General features: G+C 35.3%; 1 pseudogene; it reads right to left on the reverse strand.

The window, feature by feature from the left end:
• Positions 1-450: 450 nt before the first annotated feature.
• Positions 451-17,481, reverse strand: LOC100611713 (small ribosomal subunit protein uS13-like; annotated as a pseudogene).
• Positions 17,482-17,785: the final 304 nt, after the last annotated feature.

Consider the following 17,785-nt stretch of genomic DNA (forward strand, 5'->3'; position numbering starts at 1 on the left):
ATTTTTTTTCTATGTGTGTGTAAAAATTTTGTCTTCAGAAGTTGTGTCTTCAAACATTTGGGGTCTGTAAGAAAGTCACAGTAAATAAAAGTCATCTTGATCAACTGTGCCACTTTATAAGTAAGAAAAATAATAACAATCATTTGAAATCTATTGGCTATCAGAATTTTTGAAATCTTGGACATATATCCCCCAAGCACAATGTTCCACCTTTCCATTTTCAGTGGTCAAAAATTTTAAATTGAAGTTTCTTAACTAGAACTTATGACAGAGATATTTAATAAATAAATTTAGATTTAAAGAATTCTTACAAAGACAGTATAGAGAATTCCAGTATATCCTATGCTCAATTTCCCCTATTAACAACAAATTAAAATAGTACATTTGTCATAGTTATTGAACCAATATTGATACACTATTATTAAGTAAAGTTCATTTTAGATTACTTTTTTAGATTCCCTTGGTTTTCCTGTTTTTTTTTAAATATAAATTATTTATTAACAGACAAGGCCCACATGCCAATTTCTTCTTGGACACACCCACAGAAGGGCCACTGCAGCCAGTGGTTTTGGTGTCCTTGCCTCAGACATGAAGGCCCCAGAAGTGGCATAGCCCTCTATGGGCCTGAATCTTCTTCAGTCACTCCAGATCTTCACGGACCTTATTTTCCAGACCATTGGCCAGGACCTGGCTATATTTTCCATCCTTTACATACTTCTGTCTGTTTAAGGACCAGTCTGGGATTTTGTACTGGTGTAGATTTTGTATAATGGTGATCACAGGTTCCACCTCATCCTCAGTGAGTTCTCCTGCCCTCTTGGTGATGTCAATGTCTGCTTTCCTCAACACCATGTGAGCATATCTTCAACCCACACCCTTAATGGCAGTGATGGCAAAGGCTGTTTTCCACCACCCACTGATGTTGGTGTTGAGTATTTGCAAAATATGCTGGAACTTCTCAGGGATCACTATGGATATGGCAGCAACACAAGTGGAGGTGTGGAGGCCACCTGTGGAACAGCTCAATTTTCCTTAACGTCCTTTTTCTGTCCTAAAATCCCATCCAGCATACCACATTACAATTAGTTGTCCTGTGTCCTGTGTCTTGTTTGTGATAGTTTCTCAGATGTTCCTTGTTTTTGATGACTGACAGTTTTCAGGGTTACTGCTCAGATATTTGGATATTTGGTAGAATATCCCTTAGTAGAGATTTACCTGAACTCTCTCTTGTGGTTAGAATGCACTATATGTTCTGGGCAGTACTATAGAGTTTTATTTGGCCTCAGCATAGTAAGCACGTCAGAGTTCCTGGCTCATGGCCAAGTTTCCCAAGAGATGGTCTTCAAGTAGAATACGCTTAGCAAAAGCTGATCAGGAAGTTCAGAGTTTCTAAGTGCTCAAGGGTGCTTTAGAACATGTACATTTTCAGGAAGTTTCTGGACCCACATCAATATTGTATTAGTTCCTAGTTCCTAGGAGGCTATTTAATATTATGTATATGGAAGGACAATCACCAAGAAAGTTAACCCAATACCCTACAAAGATAAAGTGGCTTTACTGATAGGATGCACATTCAACCCAATTTGACAGGGACATTTTCAAATTCTAGCGGTTGTCCCATTGTCATTTTTAATAGCCTCTGCTCTTAACTTAAAATGTTGTAGGTTATATACTACATTTCATCATGGATTTATTTCCTACTGCTGCTGTAACAAATTGTCACAAATACAATGACAGAACACTGTTTTTTTTATTGTACAGTTTGGAGATCAGAAGGTAAAAGTCAGGTTTAACAGGCTGAAATCCTGATATATGCAGGACATCAGGAGACTCTGTGGAGAACCCATTCGCTTGCCTTTTCTCCCTTCTATTGGCTGTGGCAGTCATGCAAAGTAAGATATTTACAGGTTTGAGGTATTAGGGTGTGGAAATCTTTGGAGTATCATTATTCTGATCACCATACACTGTAGTAACAAAGAGCAAGTAAAAGTTAAAAAAAATCAGTTTTGAGCCATGAAGCTTGTGGGTTTTGGGTATAAGACTTAACTCTGAGAATGCATTTAAATGTAACTCATTACCCCTCCGTGCATTTTTATCATTCATCTGCTGTTCAGATATAAAAAGATAAATTATAACAATGTATGATAACTTTTGGTGATAAAATGCTGTGAGAAGGCAAATAGCATAAATTTATGACTGTGTTTATTAGCTACACTCCCCTGTCGTAACATTGCAATATGGACCAAGCAAAAGCAGGTGAGTTTATGTGGCAAAATCATAAAATTTCCAAACAGAGTTTCTTGAGAGTTTCAAGGTCTCAACATTACGTTATTGGTTTTCTGCCTTACTAATTCTGTGACGTCCTAATAAATTAGACAACTTCATAGAGTCATTGCTTAAAGACAGCTTGGTGAATTTCTTTGGAGTGACTAAACAGAGGAAGAGTTGCCTGTAGATGTGGCAGTGTAGACAGTGGTAGTGGACAAACAAGTAATACGGTACAATGGAATCCTTCTAAACATATGACTTTTAAAACTAATAGCTGATTTCTAGCACATTGCCAAGGACATTTCTAAGAAGTGTAACTCAATTATTTCCATGTACATTTTAGATAAAAATAATTCAGTACCCTTCATGGTTAGATATTTATTCATCCGTAGCTGAAGGCTGCTTTAATCTGTGATGGCATAAAAATAGCCACAAATATTTTGACGCTTCTTCTAATGAGAGGTGAGGTCTGTGAGTCCTCCCTTGAGTTGGGGCTAGGCTCTGACTGTTTTAAATAATGTAGTATAGTAAAAATGATGCTATAGCGGTTTTGACTGTAGACTTTAAGAGGATGAGCAGCTCATTCCTCTTGGTGCATTGACCAACCATGTCAAGGTCTGACTGACCTGAGTCTTCCATGCTGTGAGGAAGCCCTAGCTAATGTTAAGGTCATATAGAACAAGGTGAAGAGAGAGGGAGAGAGACAGAGAGAGGGAGGGGGGTGGGGGGGGGAGAGAGAGAGAGAGACAGAGAGAGATACCTTGCTAGCTCTCAGCTCTTTCTGTTTACTCCAGACACGCAAGTCATTGCAGTATCCCAGTTGGGATGTTTTTGTGGATCAGAGATGAACTATCTTTGCTGAGCCCCACTCAAATTTCTGAGCCCAAAATTGAAAAAATAAGAAAATGATTGCTGTTCTATGCAAAATTTAGATTTCAGTGTGTTATATTTTACAGCAGTCGTTAATAACTGCATACTCAAAGTGTACGCCTTCATTCTTAAACAATTTGGGGGAAAGCTCCCTATTAACTGTTTTCTATCCACCCTTCAAATTTTGGAGTTCCTTCAGTTGGCTCATATATGGTTTGTAATGCCTGGCTGATCTCTTTCAATGGATACTTTGCTTAGAGTATCTGCTTAATTATTCATTCCAGGTTAAACCCAGACTTAAAATTTGTGTTTTGTTTTACACTTTCTGTATATGCCAAAGGCTGGCTCTTGTACATGTAAACTGACCTCTTGATCCCAGAAGTCTAACTGCGAGTTAAGTAGAGACAACCACTGATACATTTGGGATAGAAAATTTTGATTTTTATTATGGCAACCTGACCTAAGGGGCCATTAAAAAAAATCTTAGAACTTTTAGCATGTATTTAACCCTTGCTTTAAAGAGTACACTACATAGCATATTTAAATTTGAAAAAAAAGGTTTTCATATTTCTGTTGTTTTCAGAGTATTAAAAAAATTACCATGTCCCAACTACTTTTCTAACCACTTGAGTTATAATAGTGAGCAAAAAAGGGCAAAGATCCTGCTGTCATCAAATTTTACTTTTAGTGGTGAGAAAGAGAAAATGTACATATAAAAAAACAACAAATATGTAAGTGATATGTCTGGCCATTTGGTCCTTTATGGTAGCCACTGGACACATATAGCTATTTAAATTTAAATAAAATTTAGTTGTAAATTCAATTTAAAAACTTCAGTTCCCCAGGCACACTAGCCAACTTTCAAGAGCTCAGAAGTCTACTATATTGCACAGTATGGATTACAGAAACTTTCCATCATCACAGAAAGTTCTTTTGGTTGGACTAGAAAAGTAAGACAAGATAAGGATAGGTGGTCACAATAATTTCAAATTCAAGAGGAATAAAAATATTTCTGAGTGTCTTTTTAGAGCATTATATAGATCTCTTTATGTGCCTCATAAATACCATAATTCTCAAGAGATGATTAATTTTTCTTAGTTGAAAGAAGAAGGTGAATTTGTTGTTCTTCAGCATTCATTAAGGGCACAGTTTAGAATTTCTTCATTTTTCTTTTTTAAATCCCTTTACAAGAAAGGAGAGGTAGTATACTAATGATGGTCTTTACTACTTCTGCTGTGGTTTGAATTACACAAAATGTTTACAGATGCTATGAAAGAGCTCTGGATGATTACTGAATGTTAATCATATTTAGATTAATGAATATTTATTGTAAGAAAAAATGTTACATACAGTAACAAATCAAATAATATTGAAGCCTAAACTTTTGCCATATTAGGATTCAAATTTGACTTTCAAGGAAAACGTAATTCATAAAATATTTATTTCAAGAGATAGAATTTTAATTTAGTTAAATATTATTGAACAAAATACATCAAACTTCTGCCTCTGGCTAATTGGATTTTGATTGCTTTTTAGTTATCATCTTCTGTCTTTGGTTCATCAAAAAGATCTATATCTGCACTCAAATTTTAGTGAAATAATTGTTACTCGCGCATGCATATTTCTGTTATGATCATGTTATATTACCATTTAAATATATTTTAGGTGAAATGTTAATGAAGTGGAAAGGCTTACCACTGTGTCACTGAATAAAAAAATTTAACATATAATACTAGGAGATTAGAAAGAACAAAAATATATTGATGAGAAAAAATTAAAACAATTAGTGATAGAAAGCCATAACTTTGAATAAAAAGGAACTTCTTCAATCGTCAGATAAAAGTAGCTACAAAAATATCTCAGTAAATAACTTATTTGATGTTAAATCAGAAACAATACATTATTGTTCCGTTTTTTTTTTTTTTTTTTTTTTTTTTGAGATGCAGTCTCGCTCTGTCACCCAGGCTGGAGTGCAGTGGCCGAATCTCGGCTCATTGCAAGATCCACCTCCCGGGTTCATGCCATTCTCCTGCCTCAGCCTCCTGAGTAGCTGGGACTACAGGCTCCTGCCACCACACCCGGCTAATTTTTTGTATTTCTAGTAGAGATGGGGTTTCACCGTGTTAGCCAGGGTGGTCTCTATCTCCCAAAGTGCTGGGATTACAGACGTGAGCCACCGCGCCCGGCCCTAATGTTCAGTTTTATAACATTTATTCTACGTATTATGAGAGGTCTTAGCATTTATATTTTCACAAAGAAAAAAGAGGGGCGCAGGCAGGGCATAATGGCTCATGCCTATAATCCTAGCAGTTTGGGAGGGTGAGGTGGGAGGATCACTTGAGGCCTAGAGTTCAAGACCAGCCTGGGCACATAGTGGGACCCCATCTGTACAAAAAGAAGAAGGGAATAAAGAACAAGAAAAAAGAGGTGCAAGGGTTAGAAAGGAAGAAAAACCGCTATTATTATTCACAAATAATATGTAATATGATTATTAAGTTCAATACAAATAGTCGCCAGGATTTCTGTTCAACAAGAACATCTATTTTTGGAAGTTTCATTTATGATAGAAATAATATTATGGGATAGTTATGAGTTTTATGAAAAAGTTTTATGAAAAATATTTATAAGTTTTATGAAATATAAGTTTTATGAAAAAGTATTTAAAAATGTTGAAAGATATTTAGAAAGTTCCAAATATGTGAAATAAAATGCTATGCTCATAGATAGTCTTCTCCCATAAAGATATATATTGTCCTAAACTACTTTACAGTCAACAGGATTCCAATAAAAAAAGCAAAAAACTTGTACAAACAAGGACACACATTACAAAATGGAGGAGAGAAGCTACAAGAATAGTTAAGGCATACTGAAAAAGAATAAGATTGGCTGGGGAGGGGAGCATTTTCTATGTGGAAAGATATATTACAAAATCTTAATAGTTAAGAGTATCTGTTTTGCCTCAGCAATAAACAAATATAGCAATGAAAAGGATGGAGAGAGGAGAAACAGACCTAACCATACAGAGATTAAAAACCAAAACTTTTAGATTCAGGGGTACATGTGCGGTTTTGTCATATAGGTAAACTTGTGTTACAGGGGTTTGTTGTACCGATTATTTCATCAAGTAGTTACTAAGTGTAGCACCTAATAGTTCTTTTTTTTCTGATTCTTTCTCCTCCCATCCTCCAACCTCTGATCGGCCCCAGTGTGTGTTGTTACCCTCTATGTGTCCGTATTCTCTCATCACTTAGTTCCCACTTAGAGGTGAGAACATGTGGTTTTCTGTTCCTGCATTAGTTTTTAAGGAAAATGAAGTCCAGCTCCATCCATGTTTCTGTAAAGGACATGATCTTATTCTTTGTAATGGCTGCATAGTATTCCATGGTGTATACGTACCACATTTGCATTATTCAAGCTGCCATTGATGGACATTTAGGCTGATTCCATGTCTTTGTTATTGAGAATGGTGCTGCAATAAATATGCTTGTGCGTGTGTCTTCATGGTAGAATGATTTATATTCCTTTGGGTATATACCCAGTAATGGTATTGCTGGGTTAAATGGTATTTTTGTTTTTAGCTCTTTGAGGAATTGTCACACTGCTTTCCACAATGGTTGAACTAATTTACACTCCCACCAACAGTGCGTAAGTGTTTCCTTTTCTCCCCAACATCGCCAGGATCTGTTATTTTTTGACTTCTTATTAATAGTTATTCTGACTGGTGTGAGATGGTATGTCATTGTGATTTTGATTTGCATTACTCTAATTATCAGTGATATTGAGCTTTTTGATTGCATACATGTCTTTTTAGGAAAATGTCTGTTCTTGTCCTTTGATCACTTTTTCAGGGGGTTGTTTAATTTTTTTCTCATAAATGTGTTTAAGTTCTTCATAATTGCTGGATATTAGATCTTTGTCAGATGCATAGTTTGCAAATATTTTCTCCCATTCTGTAGGTTGTCTATTCACCCTCATACAGAGTTCTGATAGATTACTGATGTGATAATGTTTATTAGTCAGAATATTTGGAACATCTCAAAAAATAAGCTCTGAATATTAGTTATCCACATGAAAAAATGAAATATTATACCTATGCCTAAAATCAAACCCAGAAGAATTTTAGAACAAAATTCTTATTCTCTAAGATAGGAATTAATTTCTCAAAGCACAAAAATCATGTCTTCAAAGGAGAAGTTTAATGAATTTTTCAACTATAACAAAAATAAGACATAGTCATCAAAATAACTATAAAGTAAAGGACAAGCTACACCCTAGCAGAAGATGTTTGCAACATATAGCACAGGAAAATAATTATTATTCAAACGACATAAATAATTCCTTCATGCCAATAAGAAAAACCATATAGAAACCACATAGAAAAAAACAATTGGCAAATATGTAAATGGAAAGAGGAAACATAGATATATTTTTATCTTATTTCTTCATAAGAAAATATAAATTAAACCTATAATGAGATGTCATTGTAAAGGACTGGGTTGGCAAAAATTAAAATAAACTAATAATACAAATGTTGTCATGGATACAAAATAGCAGGAACTTTAATAAATTGCTGGTGGTTTTTAAAATTATTATAAATACTCTGTAAAACCATTTGACAATATATAATAAAGTTGAATACATGTATATAGTAAGATAAAATAATTTTATTTTTAACTGTGTACTTAAGACGATCTGAATATCCACAGTGTAATAGACAAACATATGTTGATATATATACAATGGTATATTATATATGAAAATAAATGAACTTCGGTTACATATATCACCATAGATACACTTCAAAAAAAGAATGGGTGAAAAAACATGTCTAGAGAAGTATTCATGCTATGATTTCATATATATAATTTTAAAAAGGTTATTCATATATTATTTAGAGATAATATAGATGGACAGGTAATATGTATGTTTTCTTGCTATTTTTAATCTTTGTAAAAATATGTAGTATGTAAAGAAAATATGTATGTTATTTTTACTAGAATTGAGGTGAATTTCATGTTTGTTAATTGCTTGCCCAATACCTGGTACAAGATTTCTTGATACACATAATTATAAAGCTAGATATTATTGTTTTAAACAGCTATTGCCTGAGCATCTAAGACACACCAAAATGGTGAATTTTCTTTGGTTTGAAATAGAGGACAAAGAGAAATTCCAGAGGCTATTATTTGGGGTATCTTTTTACTGAAGAAGTTGGCTATTTTGGGGGTAAAATACTGAGTGCTTTCAACAGCTTCCTAGGAATAGGGATCCACTGGGGATGGAGATTTTGGAAATCATCCTCTGCCTTGAGTTGAGACTCCCAAAGGGTGCCCTCATGTAAGGTAAGCAAGAATAAAATGTCCCTGCAAACACTACCATCTGGGTTGCATCCTCTGGATGCCACAGTAGCACTAGCATGGAAGTGTCTCAAACCACTATAACCCAGGAACCAAGTAGAGACACACAACATTCTCTCTGGTAGTAGAAAACATAATTCTATATCTGACATTACTGCAACAAATAACTTTGTAAATACAAAGACAAGGTGCAGTAGGAGATAAATGAGAACTAATTTGAAAAATAAAAAGACTGCAGAAGCATATCTACAGAGATGCCTGAGAACAACTATGCTTACTATTTTTAAACACACAAAAGCCCAATGTAAACATTTTATAATGAAAAGGGAGACGATATATTTGGAAAAACTAAGACATGTTAGAACTGAAAAATAATTTAGAACACAATGAACATATTTAAGAGTAGATTAAACAAAATTAAATAAGTAATTGGTACCTGGAAGGTCAGACAGAAATAATTATCTAAAATGAAATATTAAATGAAAAAATAGATGAAAATACAGAAGAAAGTATATAATATCTTTAAGATACAGGGAGGAAGACTGGCATACAATTTAATACAAATCACAGTAGGAGTGAAAGGAGAGAGGAAACCAAAGACACTATATTAGGAATAGTAGCTAAGAATTTTCTAAAACCAATAGGACATCAGATTCAAGGAAGCCGTCAAATCCGAAATAGGACAAAAATTATTATACACGACTACACTGCATAGCAGACACACAGAAAAAATCTTAATGTAGCTATAGTGAAAGGAAAACGTATTTTGTAAAGAGCAGTTAGTTCAATAGTTAACTTCTTGACAGCAACAATGGAAGCCAAAGACCAGGAAATAATGTTTTCAACTGGGCAGAAAATCATCACAAAACATAATGAGATATCACTACCTATCCATTACATAATTAAATTTTAAAAGATGGAAGGAACCAAATATCAGTGAGGATATAAAGCAACTAGAACTCTCATACACAGTTCATGGGAATATAAAATGGTACTTTGAAAACAGTTTAACAGTTTCTTGTAAAGTTAAACTTACATATAATTTCTCGAACATAAAACTTACTTGGATTTCTCGGTGTTTCTGAAAAGAAACCTAGCCTCCCGAAACATAGAAACAGAAACTTACATGGTAGAAAGTTAAGATAGTTTGCTTTGACTTCCCCTAGAAATATTTTTACATACTGTAAGGATTAGATTTATTTGTTCCCCTTATGACAGAGATAGTTTGTCTGATTCAAAAAGATAAAGACATATCTTCCTTAAAGTCAAATGTTTACATCCAGGGATAGGCCCCTAGCTTAACTGTTAGCACACCACAGAGACTGGTAAGTAATCTTCCTAGATATTTGTATTTCAAGAAGGAATTTGGCTTCAGACATTGAACACATTTCCAGTTCTTAAAAGTTAAGATGTTTTGGTCTATCTGGCCCTAAGAGAGATTGCATTTACATACTAAAGCATTGCAGTAATGAGAAGACTTTTGCAGAGACCAGAGGGATAACTTCTCCTGTGTAAACAGAGAAAAGTCATTTTATTCTTATTCCACACCTATGAAGCATCTAGCCACTTGTATAGGAAAAATTTCCATGGGCTCTTATTGTGTTGCCTCAGGGATAAGCCTATAGAAAGGCAAGGAAGGACAATATACTTATTAATCACTGTGAAGAAATTAATAAGAGATGTTTTTCTGATTCAGAACACTTTGTGTGCCCATTGAGGATGAAATTAATAAAGATGAGTATTAAAAACCCAATAATCATATAACTCAAGAATTCTATTCATAGCTGCTTTTCCAAAATAAATGAAAACTTGTGTTCTACAAGGACTTCTGAATAAATGTTCACAGCAGCTATGTTCAAAATAGCCAAAAACTTCTAACAAACCAAATGCCAACACAGGTGAATGTATAAGCAAATTATGGTATATCTGTATGATGGAATACCCAGAAATAAAAAGGAATAAATCAGTGATATACACAATGGTATGGATAGATATCATGAACATTGAGCTGAGCAGAAGACAGATCCTATAGAGTATGTTCTGGGTAACTACTTTTATGTAAAGCTTTTTTTTTTTTAAATCTAATCTGCAGAAATCTAATCTGAGAAACACATCAGCAATTACCTGGAATTAGGAGTGGAAGGTGAGGATTTACTGGGAAGAGGAACAAGAAAACATACAGGTGAAGGAAGTTTTTGATATCTTTACTCTTTTGGTGGTTACATGGACATATACATGGGGCAAAATTCATTGAAGTGTACATGTAAAATGGCTCATGTATTGCATGTAAATTCTACCTCAATATAGTTGACTTTAAAATTCTGTAAGGGTTGTCATAGGGTAGACGTGTGCTAAGGTCCTTACTATTCTGGAAGAAAGTTATTGCTTCACAGTAGCTTTTATTTGGTTTTGATTAATAGATTTTATTTTTAGAGCAGTTTTAAATTTACAGAAAAATTGAATAGAAAGTACGGAGTTCTCCTTACACCTTCTCCACAATTTTCCTAATTATTAATATCTCTAATTAGCAGGCATTTGTATAATCAATGAACAAATGTTGATCCATTATATGAACTAAAGGTCATAGTTTGCATGAGAGTTTCACTCTTTGTGTTGTACAGTTCGAGGGGTTTTGATAAACATACAGTGTCATGTGTCTATGGTTACAGTAGTATACGGGATAGTTTCACTACCCTAAAATTTACCTGTACTCCGCTAATGTTTTCCTCTGTCCCTTCCTGCAAATCCCTGGCAACCACAGGTCTCTAAAATTTTGTCTTCTCCACAATGTCACAAAGTTGGAGTTATACAGCAGGTACTTTTCAGATTGGCTTCTTCTATTTAAAAATATGCATTAGAAGTTTCTCCATGTATCTTCATGACTTTATAGCTTATTAACTCATTTCTTTTTAGTGCTAAACTATATTCCATTGCATTGGTGTGCCACTTTTTTTTATTCACTCACCTGTTGAAAGATATCCTGATGGCTTCAAATTTTGACAATTATGAATGAAACTGCTATTCCCTGTTATGTGCGAATTTTTGTGAAGACATAATATGCAATTCATTTGGGTTAATACTGAGGAGAACGATTGCTTGATTATATAATAAAAGTATGTTTAGTTTTGTAAGAAACTGCAAACTGTTTCCCAAAGTAGCTGTGCCATTTTTCAATCCCACTAGCAAGGAAGGAGATATCCTGTTGCTTCACATCTTCAGCAGCATTTGGTCTTTTGAGTGTTTTGAATTTTGGCCATTCTAATAGGTAGGTAGTGATATCTCATTGTTTTAATTTTAAATTTTCTAATGACAATGATGTTGAGTATCTTCAAGTGCTTATTTACCCCATATGCCTTCTTTGGTACGGTGACTGAGCAATAGCTTTTTTATCACTTGATGTCAGAAGTTATAAGTTCTAGGCTAACCAATAAAATAACTGAAATAGAGTATATTACTGATAGAAAAAAAGAGGAATGATTAAATAGTATACACTTAATTCAAAATATTACAACAAAAAAGAGTAAAAGGAAAAAAGAGTACAGAAGCAAATAGAAAAAGCAGACTAATTTTTGAAACTTAAATTCAAAGATTATCAATAAGTTCAACAAATATGAAGTTATTAACTAATCCAATTGAAAGGCAAAAGAAAGCAGAACAAATGCCAATGATATTATTTCAGCAAGAGACACTATAAAATATAAGATTAGCAATAACATTAAAGTAGATGATGGAGGAAGATATGTAAGTAAATACTAATCTAAATAAATCGATTGTAATTATACTTAAAATCACAAATCATTATTGATTAAAAAAGCCCTTTGTAATAAGATTTTTTTCAGTCTATCAGGGAGAAATATAGACTTATAACCTCCTTTTTTGTTTTCAGATAGGCTCTTGCTCTGTTGCCCAGATTGAAGTCAGTGGCATGACCACGGTTGACTGCAGTTTTGACCTCCCAGCCTCAAGTGATCCTCCCACCTTATCCTCCCAAGTAGCTGGAACTACAGGCATGTGCAATCGCGCCTGGCTAATTTTTTGACTTTTTGTAGAGATGGAGTCTTGCTATTTTGCCAGACTTGGTCATGAACTCCTGGGGTCAAGTGATCCTCCCAGCTTGGCCTCCCAAAGTGCTGGGATTACAGCCATTAGCCACTGTTCCTGGCTCATATACTCTTAATAACATAACCTCAAACTAGATAAAGCACAAGCTGAAGGACCTAAAAAGAGAACAAGTTTGCTACAATAATGGAAAAATTAAGAAAAATACCGTGGGAACTGAAAAACATAAAAAATCAGAAAGGTTATAGAATGTTAAAAGCAACAATTAGTAGTGTTACTAATTTATCCCAATTGATAAATTCTTAAAACAGAAACAAAACAAAGATGCCTATTACTTAGTGATATACACAATGATATGGACAGATATCATGAGCTGAGCTGAGCAGAAGACAGACAAACTATGCTTGTTCAGTATTATACCGAGAATATTAGACATTCTAATAAATCAACAACAATACTTATAGGGAATAAAAGATGAAAATAAAGGTAGTTTGTCTAACAAAACACCATAAACTAGATGGCTTGTAAACAACAGAAATGTACTTCTTTTTTGTTTGTTTGTTTTTCACGAGATGGGGTCTGGCTCTGTCACCCAGGCTGGAGTGCAGTGGGTGCCATCTCAGCTCAGTGCAACCTCCACCTCCTGGGTCCAAGCAATTCTCCTCCCTCAGCCTCCTGAGTAGCTTGGATTACAGAAGTGCACCACCATGCCTGGCTAATTTGTGTGTGTGTGTGTGTGTGTGTGTGTGTGTGTGTGTATTTTTAGTAGAGATGGGGTTTCACCATGTTGGCCAGGCTGGTCTCAAACTCCTGACCTCAGGTGATCCCCCCACCTCAACCTCCCAAAGTGCTGGGATTACAGGCGAGAGCCACTGCACCTGGCAGAAATTTACTTCTTAACAGATCTGGAGGCTAAGAAGTCCAAGCTCAAGGCACCAGTGGATTCAGTGTCTGCTGAGGGCCTAGTTCCTCATACATGGTGACTTTGCTCACATGTCCTCTTATGGTGGTAGGGATGAGGGCCTCTCTGGGTCTTCTTTCATAAAAACGTTAATCTCACTCAGGAGTATTCTGGCCTCATAGTCTAATCACTGCCCCAAAGCCCTACATTCTACTACCATCACCTTGGGGATTAGAATTTCAACATATGAATTTTGAGGTAACAAAAACATTTAGACCATAATGCATATATATATATGTGTGTGTGTGTGTGTGTGTGTGTGTATTGAAGAAACAGTTTTGTGTGTGTGTGTGTGTTTATGTACGTGAATTCTCTCCAAGGCCTTTGTAGAGTCAATATAAATCCAGTTAAAATTCTAACAAATAGGTATATGTGATGGTCATTCTTATAAAGCTGCTTTGAAAGTTAAGAAATGTAAACCTCCAAGAACTGCTGACAGGCTCAAAGGAGAAGAAAATGGAAAAAGTTTACTCTAGTGGGTGCCAATATTTGCTAAATATGTATAATAATTAAGATGGTTTATACAGGTACAGGAATAGACAAATACATGAATGGAATATAAAAAGATATAAGAACACAAAATGAGACTGAATATGAATGGGGAGAAAGACACTGCTTTCAATGAATGTTGCTGGGAAGAAAATGGCTACTAATGTGGAAAAAAAAATGGCTACATATTGGAAAAAGAAAAGACCAAGTCCTTTACTATACATCACACACAAAATCACAGAAGTACAGATTCAAATGTAAAAGGCAAAGCAATCAATGGTATATGTGATGGTTAATATTAAGTGTCAACCTGATTGGATTGAAGGATGCAAAGTATTGTTGCTGGGTGTGTCTGTGAGGGTGTTGCCAAAGGAGATAAATATTGGAGTCAGTGGACTGGGAGAGGCAGACCCACCCTCAGTGTGGGTGGGCACCCTCGAATCAACTGCCAGTGCGGCTAGGTTAAAGCCGACTTGCCGAGTCTTCCGATCATCATCTTTCTCTTGTGCTGGATGCTTCCTGACCCTGAATATGGAACTCCAAGTTCTTCAGCTTCTGGACCCTTGGACATACACCAGTGATTTGCCAGGGGCTCTCAGGCCTTCAACCACAGACTGAAGGCTGCGCTGTCAGCTTCCTTCCCTACTTTTGAGGTTTTGGGACTCGAGCTGGCTTTCTTGCTCCACAACTTGCAGACAGCTTATTGTGGGACTTCACTTTGTGATCATGTGAATGAATACTCCTTAATAAATTCTCTTTCATATATACATCTGTCCTATTAGTTTTGCCCCTCTAAAGAACCCTAATATAATATACACATTAAAATAAGACCAAATGTTAATGAACACATAGTAAGGATTTATTAAACAACACACAAAAAGAAAGCTATATATGTAGTGTCTACATATATATGTATGTCCACCCTGTATGTATATACATACACACAGAAAAAAAATCATGTATTTGTATAGAGGATAAAATTTACAATCTTTTTAAATGGCTGCATTGTTTGAAAGAGTCAAAACTGAAAAAAGTGAAAAAGCATGGCATATTCAAATATACATTAACATACAGTCACTAAAATGAAAAACAGGCAAGATGTCTAATATATTTTTCAATGATAACATTGAGCAAAAGAAGCCAATCTACATAAATGTGCACATTTAATTTTTAACAGAGGATAATCATTTAATAAAACTATAAAGAAATACAAGAAAATAATGATAACACAAACCTTTGTAATAAAGCCCGATTCCATTTTTCAGGTTTGATTGCTGACAGCATTGAAACTCCCGCCTCTCTGTCTTTCCATCTTGCCCTGTATCTGAGCAAGCCTATAATAAAGTTCACGTGCTCACTCCCTTAGTGCCAGAGAAGTTCCAACCACACAAGGCTGAAGCTCTGTACAGTGTGAGGAACCTCATCCTAGCCCCATCACCTAACTACAGTAAAAGACAAAGCAGTCACTTGTCCTTTCTCTCTCTAACTTTGCAGACCTGTTTGAGAGCCTCCTCTGCTCTCCCAGGAAAGCCTCAGTATGAGTAATAAACTCCTCTTTTTGCCATATGGGATCATCAGTCTCAAAATCTGAACCATATGTTCGTTGGAGGTTTGCTCCTACTGCACACCCTTACCTGGTGTAGCCCCCAAATTGCCTTTATAATGGTTGTCTCTGGGAGCTGGGGAGGAGAATGCTATCAGGCAAGAGCACACTGGACTCTAATTGGGGTACATGAATGCTTCCTTTCCAACATTGATAAAATTTGCATTTATGCTTTATATTGTTATATGCATGTTTTATTCTTCACAATTAATACAAGAAAGATAATGCAAAGGGATAACAAACATGACAACTGAGATAGTTGTTACTCATCACAGCAAGGCAGATGGCTACCACTGAAGAAAGGGACACACAAGTCTTTGAAATTACATTTCACAAGCTTGCTGGTAGGTCCACTGGTGTATGATGATGATGAAAATGATTATGATTATTAGAAGAATACATGAGTATTATGTATGGTATTAAATATTTTAGAACAAAACTTTGTTTTTAAGAATGAAGCAAGTTGCTTTGTTACAAAGCATAAAAAGCTTATAAGGAAGTAACTGGGGATTTTGGGGAGTAAAATTGAAGGTACAATTTGGACCCCATAATAACATTTGTGATTTTACACTTTTTTCTATATACTACAGAAGAAATAATATTTTGAATGAAAGCTGCACATCATTTTTGCTATCATTTCTAACAGAATAAACATGTTTAGTATGCTCATTTATTACTACCACAGAGAAAGGGACAACTAGTTATCTCAAGTTCTAGGAGTGTGAGACGGGAATGCTCATTTTCCAGGATGAGGTTATAATTTGACACTGAGGAAAGCTGAGTTTGACACTGAGAAATCTTATCTCTAATCAGAGATATCCAAAGAGTGAGTAATATAATTAGAATTAGATTATGAAAAATGTTTATTCATAAGCTTCTGGTTTGTGAACTTTTCTTTTGGTTCTGTGTGATGTAAGAGCCAGACAGAAACACAATGCTTTTTGTTCCCTCATAGTAGTCTTTATCTCTTTATCCCCTGTATTACATTTCTATTTCATTTGGTAAAACTTTTATTTGAATTATTGTTTCTATTTTAGTAAAAGAAAAAGGTAATGTAACAAAAATTAGGATTGGTGTTCAAATTTTAGATTCAATTTTACTCTCATAAATTTAAATTCTCCTGTGTGCTTCTTTATTAGTTTGCACATTTGAAAATGTGAAAGCTTTCCAGACTATGTTTTAGTGTAAGAATATCTTTTAGAAACAATGTATGCTTTCATAATTCCTTTCAGAGAGAACGAAATATAAATACATAAATCATAGAAACTAAACTTATACAGGCTACATGTAAAGAGCCAAATCAAAAAATTGTGTCACGATAATATTCCAAGCAATTAATTTGTGTTTTTTCTTGATATTTAACCACCCCCCTCCCCATTAAGTTAGTTGAAAGTAGAAGTTTCCAGAGGACAACCCCCCTTCTGGCTTTTGTTTTAGATACGTGAGATTTATGGGGCAGAGTTGGCTAAGAAAAAGACATACAGGTAGATTAGTGACTTTGGTGTTGTGGTTTTAAAGCAGTAATTGAGATTTCCACAAAACCAGCAAGGAAGTTTTGGTTTCAAATTAAATAAAGACTGTGATCCATGCTCCATTCCCTGCCTGATCACTGGAATTGGAGACAAGATTTCGTACGAGAATGATTAGATAACACTATCAAATAGGAAGACAGGCTCTTGGGCACCAAGACTTCCAATCAGGGAAAAGATTACAAAGGCTAAGCCTTTCCTGCCTTCCTGGGCCAATCTGAGTTAGGTTAACATGCCTATTTGCAGTTACCCACCTGGGCCAAAGACCAAGCCTCCTGGAATGCCCTCCTTTGATTTGGAGACTTGCCCACTCAGTACATCAAACTCTTGGGTAGTGTGGGACATTCCTGCCAAACTAATGGGAAAATAGAGTCTTTAATTCAAGTTGAATACTATTTTTGAAATATAATGGGCCAGGCACAGTGGCTTACTCCTGTAATCTCAACACTTTGGGAGGTAGAGTGGGGAAGATTACTTGAGGCCAGGGGTTCAAACTAGCCTGGACAACAAAGAGAGACCCTGTCTCTACAAAAAAATTAAAAATAAGCCAAGCATGCTAACACAAGTTATAGTCCCAGCTACTTGGAAGGCTGAGACAGGAGGATCCCTTGAACCCCGGAGCTTGAGGTTGAAGTGAGCTGCTCATACC

This window comes from Pan troglodytes, chromosome 5 (assembly GCF_028858775.2).
Source record: "Pan troglodytes isolate AG18354 chromosome 5, NHGRI_mPanTro3-v2.0_pri, whole genome shotgun sequence".
Lineage (NCBI taxonomy): Eukaryota > Metazoa > Chordata > Mammalia > Primates > Hominidae > Pan > Pan troglodytes.